Source organism: Bos grunniens, chromosome 21 (genome assembly GCF_055505025.1).
Source record: "Bos grunniens cultivar Pamir isolate PY7600 chromosome 21, Bosgru_T2T1.0, whole genome shotgun sequence".
Classification (NCBI taxonomy): Eukaryota; Metazoa; Chordata; class Mammalia; order Artiodactyla; family Bovidae; genus Bos; species Bos grunniens.
The window spans coordinates 31,732,707-31,741,389 of NC_141185.1; positions in this window are offsets into that span (position 1 = coordinate 31,732,707).

Sequence of the window (8,683 nt, forward strand, 5' to 3'; positions counted from 1 at the left end):
TGAAAAGTCCCAAGGAATATAAATTTCTTTGAATAGATTGACAAGGCCATATTACATTATGATTTAGAGCCAAATGATTTAAGGCTTTGCATTTTCATGAACTTCTAGTGGTTGACAATGACACACTGAACTGATTGAAGTGCTGTGAGGGAAATAAAAATCATACAGTGCTAGGGGAGGAGTGTTGTCTGTATTAACTATTTCTTGGCTCTTACACTATACTGAAGATTCTGGTCAGCTTTAAAAAAATCAAATGAAAGCTACTGATTTTCTTTTTTTAATTTTAAGCAGCAGCTCTCTTGACAGTGCTGCTACTATAGAAGTTGAAAAAATAGTTTTTCTAGGCTCTTAAAAAAAGTTATGAATATTGCCTAGGGTGGAAACACACCTTTTACATATTTCATATAAATCTTTAAGCAATAAATGAAGAAGATCTACATAATCTCATCTAGTCATTTCCTGTGATAGGTAAGGATTTTTGTGTTATCCCTTCTATGGTTCAATACCAAAATGGGTGACTAGATTTCTTGCTGAGAATGAAAAGATAGATTTTGTACCTTGTCACCCTGTGGCTATCAGTTGACCAAGTATAAAGTAAATTTGGTAGGCATCAAGATGGTAGAGCAGGAAGACTCTCAGCTCATTCCTTCTATAGGTAATCCCAAATTACAATTGCTTACAGAGCAGCTATATCTGAGCACAACCTGAAGAGTAGCAGAAGATTTTCTACAGTTAAAAATAATGAAGGAGATACAATACTATGGCTAGAAGCAACAGAAATGCAGTTTAGTTCTCAGTGTAGGGACTGAGAACTCACAACTGGGAGGGAAATCACAATTGCAGAGATCCTCCCCAAGGACTGAGGGATCCCAGTCACACATCAGAGTCCCCAAGCAGGAGGGGGCCCTGCACTAGGAAGAGTAACCTCCCAAACATGAGCTTTGAGAGTCATCAAGGGTTATGTTGGGATGGACAGGGGGGTGCGGAAAACTGAGATCCTCCCTTTGTTGTTAGGTTGTGTATCTGAATATTCAGTGCCACCTCAACCAATTTTATAGTAATTTTAACTCCAATTAATAAAACTTACCTGAGTGAATTATCTTATTAGAGCTGTACATTAATCATGTTCTAGTTTGATCATTTCTTGGACATTTATTGTTGCTATTCAATTGCTAAGTTGCATTCGACTCTGAGACTCCATGGACTGCAGCACGCCAGACTTCCCTGTTTTTCACTGTCTCCTGGAGTTTGCTCCAACTCACATCCATTGAGTCAGTGATGCCATCTAACCATCTCATAGACTGTCACCCCTTCTCCTCCTGCCCTCAATCTTCCCCAGCATCACGGTCTTTTCCAATGAGTCGTCATGTTTATTAACTATTTATTTTTCTATATAAACCTATTTTTTTCCCCTTAGCAGCTTGGAATATTTGGTTACCATGAAATAAGTCCTACTAGAAGGTCAGTCAGTTCAGTTGCTCAGTCGTGTCCTACTCTTTGCGATCCCATGAATCACAGCACGCCAGGCCTCCCTGTCCATCACCAACTCCTGGAGTTCACTCAAACTCATGTCCATCAAGTCGGTGATGTCATCCAGCCATCTCATCCTCTGTCGTCCCCTTCTCCTCCTGCCCCCAATCCCTCCCAGCATCAGAGTCTTTTCCAATGAGTCAACTCTTCGCATGAGGTGGCCAAAGTACTGGAGTTTCAGCTTTAGCATCATTCCTTCCAAAGAAATCCCAGGACTGATCTCCTTCAGAATGGACAGGTTGGATCTCCTTGCAGTCCAAGGGACTCTCAAGAGTCTTCTCCAACACCACACTTCAAAAGCATCAATTCTTCAGTGCTCAGCCTTCTTCACAGTCCAACTCTCACATCCATACATGACCACTGGAAAAACCATATCCTTGACTAGACGGCCCTTTGTTGGCAAAGCAATGTCTCTGCTTTTGAATATGCTATCTAGGTTGGTCATAACTTTCCTTCCAAGGAGTAAGCGTCTTTTAATTTCATGGCTGCAGTCACCATCTGCAGTGATTTCTACTAGAAGGTAGACTATGTAAAATTTTTCTTTTTTTTTCTTTTTCAAAGTAGAACTTTGGTTATAAGTCATCTTAGATGACAGAAAGGTACTTTGTTGGGCAATCTCTTTTTGGAACATCCTTTTATACTTGCAAATATTCAGAGATTTAAAGCATTTCGGTCAATTCCATTCCTTGTTCTTCTGATTCTCAAATTATCAGTTTTTTCACTCTGGATCCCTTAAAGTTGGCACAAGGATTCTTCTAGTATGACCCAATTAATCTCTAACAGCTTATTTGTTTTCTGTCACAATAAACTATCCCAAGCTCTTGTTCTTTTTCTTATCAAAACCTAGCCATTTTTAGCTGTAAACGGTTTTGCAGTCCACAATGTGACTTTAGAGCCATTAATTAAAAGAAAATATAGTGTTAAAGCAATTGAAATGTTCAGAGCAAGAAATGTGAATTTAGAAGTCATGTTTTTAATATTTCTTGTTCAGTTTTGGCATATAACATAATTACTTTGATTTTACATTTTATTTTTTTCTTTTACTGAAATTACTGATTGTCAGTATCAAAGTATTTATTCTCTCTCACAATGTACAAAATATGACAATTCCTACAAACCTAAAAATTAGAATTTAAAAATGCAGAATGACATTAAAAATTATTGAAGTTTTTTTGTGTGTCTTTATAATGCAGCCTACTAAATATATAATATAGTTTTCTCTCATTTGCAAATTGCACCCTGGTTCAGTTTCTAATTCAATACATAGTTACCTTCATTCATTTTGGGAAATTCTTTTCTGTATAAAGGATTTCTTTATACTTGTATTTTTATCAATTGAATAGTTGTGAAATATTATTTTACTATTTTTAGTTTGTAGTTCTCATAGAATAACTGAGTTTGAACAACTTTTCATGTTTAATATTATTTGTATTTCTTTCAATGAATTTCTACAAATGTCAAATATCTCTTTTTGTATTGGGCTATTATCTCCTGTATTTCTAGCTCTTTTTATTTGGGGATGATTACTTTTTATCTGTGAAATGAATGTAAATATTATTTCCAAGATAGTCATATATTTTTTGATATATCAATATTTCCTGCTTTTGACAATGTAGAAATTTGGATTAAGCTAATCAAGTTAATTTATTTCCTAATGGATTCTGGACTTTGAGACCTAGTTAGAGAGACCATATGCAGTCCAGAGTTTAAAGGAATTAATTTATATTTCGTTTTACTATTTGCACAAATTTATTTATTTTCATTGTGTTGGATATGTGTGGAATTTATCTTGGTTTACAGTATATAGACCAAATTCATATTTTCCCAAATGGTTATCTAGTAATTTCAAAGTTTTTCATGAAGAAGTTCTTTAACTAGTATTAGAGGAGAAGGCGATGGCACCCCACTCCAGTCCTCTTGCCTGGAAAATCCCATGGATGGCGGAGCCTGGTGGGCTGCAGTCTATGGGGTCTTGAAGAGTCAGACACGACTGAACGACTTCATTTTCACTTTTCACTTTCATGAATTGGAGAGGGAAATGGCAACCCACTCCAGTGTTCATGCCTGGAGAATCCCAGGGCCAGCAGAGCCTGGTGGCTGCCATCTATGGGGTCGCACAGAGTCGGACACGACTGAAGCGACGCAGCAGCTGCAGCAGCAGCAGAGGTATATTAACCATGACCTCGATCGGACTCCACACTGCCTATCCAAGTGAGGATGATATACTAGCTGTGGCTTTTGATAGTTGCAATTAAAAATAATTGCCATTTTAGACTCAAATTTCAGAATTACACAAATGAACAGATTTTCAACCATAGCAAATTTTTGACCTACTTCTCTTAGTCCTTAGAAATTGTAGTACATATACACACACATTTAAAATACGTGAATATTTGTAAATGCAAAAATCATTTTCTGAAGATAAAGAAGAAGTAGAATATTTGGCTCATTTTTCCTCCATTTAATACATTTGGGTACGATTTTATTCCTGTAGAAACAGATATATATTTATATTACAATAAACACAAAATAAAACTATTTAAATATAATATATGCACATAAAGAATTTCTAATTTTAAATTATTTTTTGCCTAAAATTCTGGATCTATAAAATGTTTGCTTCATGTGAGAATGACTAAGAATGTTAATATTAGATCAGAATCTCTATCATACATTGGTAAGCCAAAAGTAAATAAGTTTCATTTCCAGAGAAGTATTAATTGAAAATACATTTAAGAAATACATATAGATTAAAAATAAAATGCATACTGGCCACACTTCATTAATTTGGAATTGTATTAAGTTAAACTAACCTTCCTGAAGGACTTTCTGAAAGTCATTTAATTCTTAGTTGTTGTTTAGTGACTAAGTTGTGTCTGACTTTTGCTGCCCCATGGACTGAAGCATGCCAACTCCTCTGTCCTCCACTACTTCCTAGAGTTTGCTCAAATTCACGTTCAAGTTCTTAGGTACCAGTTGCTAAAAATAGAAAGGTAAATCATTTAAAAAGGGTACTTGCATTTTTCAAAATCTTATTGGTGAAGGACTAAGTGGCCTTGATGTCAAGTTATCTTGTTTTAAATTGGTCAATATTATATCTGGTTTTATGGGATAATTATTTTAAAGTTGGTTTTTCAACTTTATTAATTATGGTCTTAGTGAAATAGATCTCAATTGGAATGTAATCAATGGGCATTTTATTGTTAAGGAATTAGCTGAGAGTTATATATATTTTTTTCTTGAGATTTAAGAGAACATGGACAACTTTCCAAAAGAATTAAGAGGAAAGACCAGGCTGGCATGTTACAAGAATTCTATGCTCATTTGTGTACTGGGATTAAAAGCATAAAGTAACATCTGTTTGCAAAATGATGTGTTGGAACGATGCCTCTCTGAATTTTGCAGTCAAGTTCATAGGAAAGTTATTAGTACTAATTCTAAGTTGAGGAACTGATTAAAGGGAAAATTAAAATCTACTTCTAGCATTTGAATAAGTATTCTGATTAAAAATCTAATATCCATAAGAAATTGTGGGATTCATAGTGCATACTTATACAAAAGACCTGATATTTTGTTTTCCCTTATTGTGTAGCTTTAAAAAGTAAATGGAACTCTTTGTTTCCAAATATTAAATAAATAAATGATTTGTATTTTCAGGTGAAGTATAGACCTGTAGGTTCATGAGAGATACAGTTTATCATTTCAAATTTTAGGAAGCAAAATAAAGTCATAGTGCTTCTTTAAAAATCTTGTTTATTATGGTGAATCAAAACACAAATTACTATAAACATTTGCAGAGATTTCTGACTTCAAGGCAATTTGAGGAAATGAGATAAATATGTTCATAACTATTTAATCCATTGCAGAATAAGAGAAAAACAATGGAAATGTGACTGCAAAAATGGAATATTTAATAATTACAGTTGAACATAAAGGATATACTTTTTATTAGGGTTTTTGATGCATAAGTGGGATTTCAAAAGCTGGGTGTGGGTTTGTGAAGAGGGGAAAAGCCTGGGTTCCTACATCAGGCATAAAAAGGACATGTCAGAAAAGGAAGAACATTAGATCCAGCAAAGACATGAATATAGGAAGATTGAGGATATAATTCCAGAGAATTATGCTGCACTTGTTATGACCACAAAACAGAATAAAGAAGAATCTTTTAACCATAAAAATGAGAATTCAGTGGTCTCAAAAGTTGACTTTATTGTTATTATTTTAAATATATAGATCTCAGAGTGCTGTAGTTGGAGTTCTCCTGAGACACACAACTAGGATGTGTATAAATTATAGGCATCCGAACCACACACAGCGTTGGGCAAAAAGTTCGTTCAAGTATATATATGAAGGGAGAGAGATATTTATTTTGTTAAAACATACACAGCATAAAATCTACATTTTTAAGTGTACAATTGAGTGGCATTAGGTACATTCACAATATTGTGTTAACATTACACTATTAAGTTAAATAATAACACTGTTACATATTTTAGATATTATCAACATTTTTTTGAAACCTTTTGGCTATGCTTCCAAGTCTGTTTTTACTTATAAAATTTACTTAGTTATGAGACGTCTTCACATATATTTTAAGAAAAAGCAACACAAAATTTATTTTGAAGTTTGGAATCTAGGATGTCCCATCTCCAAATCTTCTGTGATCTTTGGTGAACCATTTAGACTTTCTGGGTTTGTATTTCCTCATTTGTAAATTGAGAGTAGTAAAATACACAATCCAAAGTACACAATAACAAAATATAATTTTGTTAATATACAACAGGGTGTGTGATCTGTGAGTCCACATAAGGTTCTACAGTTAGAAGGACCCTGCAATTAAATTAATTCCATTTTGAAATTCTTAATAATTTGAATAAGGAATCTTGCATTTTAATTTTGCACTTCCTTCTGCAAATTGTGTAGTTACTTCTTTATGAAAATAGCTATGTTTTTAGGATTAAATGATGTGGGTGAAATCCTTAAGTATATCTTCCTTATTTTATTTACCATATTAAAGTAAATTTTCTAAAGGAAGACATGTAACGATAGAAAAAATCAGAAAAATTCAGTTCCCATATCTCTACTTCTATATACACAGCACTATATTCAGGACTGAAATTGTATCACCTTGATTGGCTACTGAGAAAAGTCAAGCGTTTTGATTTACCAGCTCAAGAGTTTTCCAGGTGTTCTTTTCAGGCAATATCTTTAAACAGCAATATGGTTGTGACAGGTTGGATTATAGCATTTAGCAATTTTCCAGAAGTTCTTAGATTTTACGTGCTTTCTATCTTTAAGAAAGATCTGTACCAAACATCTCAGATATGAAATAAATGTATTTTTATTGCATATTCTGGAGTATGTAATGTCACCCTAACATTGACAGGAAATATATTTTTTCCTAGCAGAAAGCTTGAATAGTCAAGTGATCTCAAACATTGAATACTCTCTCTAGTCATAAACACAGCAAAAGAGACACAAATGGATAGAACAGTCTTTTGGACTCTGTGGGAGAGGGAGTGGGGGATGATTTGGGAGAATGGCATTGAAACATGTATAATATCATATAAGAAATGAATCGCCAGTCCAGGTTTGATGCAGGATACAGGAAGCTTGGGGCTGGTGCACTGGGATGACCCAGAGGGATGGTATGGTGAGGGAGGTGGGAGGGGGGTTCAGGATTGGGAACATGTGTACACCCGTGGCAGATTCATGTTGATGTATGGCAAAACCAATACAATATTGTAAAGTAAAAAAAAAAAAATTAAATCAGGCTGGGAATATATACTTATTGGAAACATATAAAACAAATACATATTCTATATTTTGAAAGTTAGATGAAGGAAAGCTTTTGATAATTTATATCTTAGAATTGGTAATAAAAGAAACAGTACTAAGCTAATGAACTAATGAGTAAAAAATAGATTTTGCATGCCTTACTGAACAGAGAATTATCATGAGTTTCTCCTTATGATATGAAAGCTGCAGATAGTTAATTTCTATTAATACAGAAGGACTTGCCATAATAAACCTATTGTTATAAATTTCACAAACTTCTCCACATTGCTATAGTCACAATGTTTTGAAATAAGTTAGATCTAAGAACATTCAAAAACATGTTTCTACCAACTTACTTTGTCTTCTGATATTTCCACCATTTTGAGCATCTGAAATACAGAATAATCTAATATTATTTATAACAACTCCTCAAATTACCTCCTTCTCCTTAGAAAGCATGTCCTCAAATCACCTTAACCACGATTTTCCAGGTGACAACAGTACTCTTTCATTATATCTATAAAAGTTTATTGCGCACTGCCTATATGCATTATTTCATACTAAATATTAGAAAATAATGCTGTACAATGTAATTATAATCTCTCAGGCAGTTCAAGTCTGTTTTAAGCACAGACAAAATATTTCAAATAATGTCCACAATGTATATCTAACCCCTTGAAGACACTGTACAAAAGCCCATGGTAGATACTATACTTGATCTGAGCCAAATATCAATAATTACTTTAAATGTAAATGGATTAAATTCTCTAACCAAATGACACAGACTGGTTGAGTGGATACAAAAACAAGACCCATATATACGCTGTCCACAAGAAACCCACTTCAGACCTAAAGACACATATAGACTGAAAGTGAGAGGATGGAAAAATATATTCCATGCAAATGGGAAGCAAAAGAAAGCTGGAGTAGCAATCCTCATATCAGACAAAATAGACCTTAAAATAAAGAATGCTACAAGACGTAAGGAAGGACACTATCTAATCATCAAGGGATCAATCCAACAGGAAGACATAACAATTGTAAATATCTATGCATCCAACAACGGAGAAGGCAATGGCACCCCACTCCAGTACTCTTGCCTGGAAAATCCCATGGATAGAGGAGCCTGGTAGGCTGCAGTCCATGGGGTCGCTAAGAGTCTGACACGACTGGGTGACTTCACTTTCACTTCTCACTTTCATGCACTGGAGGAGGAAATGGCAACCCACTCCAGTGTTCTTGCCTGGAGAATCCCAGGGATGGTGGGGCCTGGTGGGCTGCCGTCTATGGGGTTGCACAGAGTCGGACACGACTGAAGCGACTTAGCAGCAGCAGCAGCAGCATGCATCCAACAAAAGAGCACTTCAGTACATAA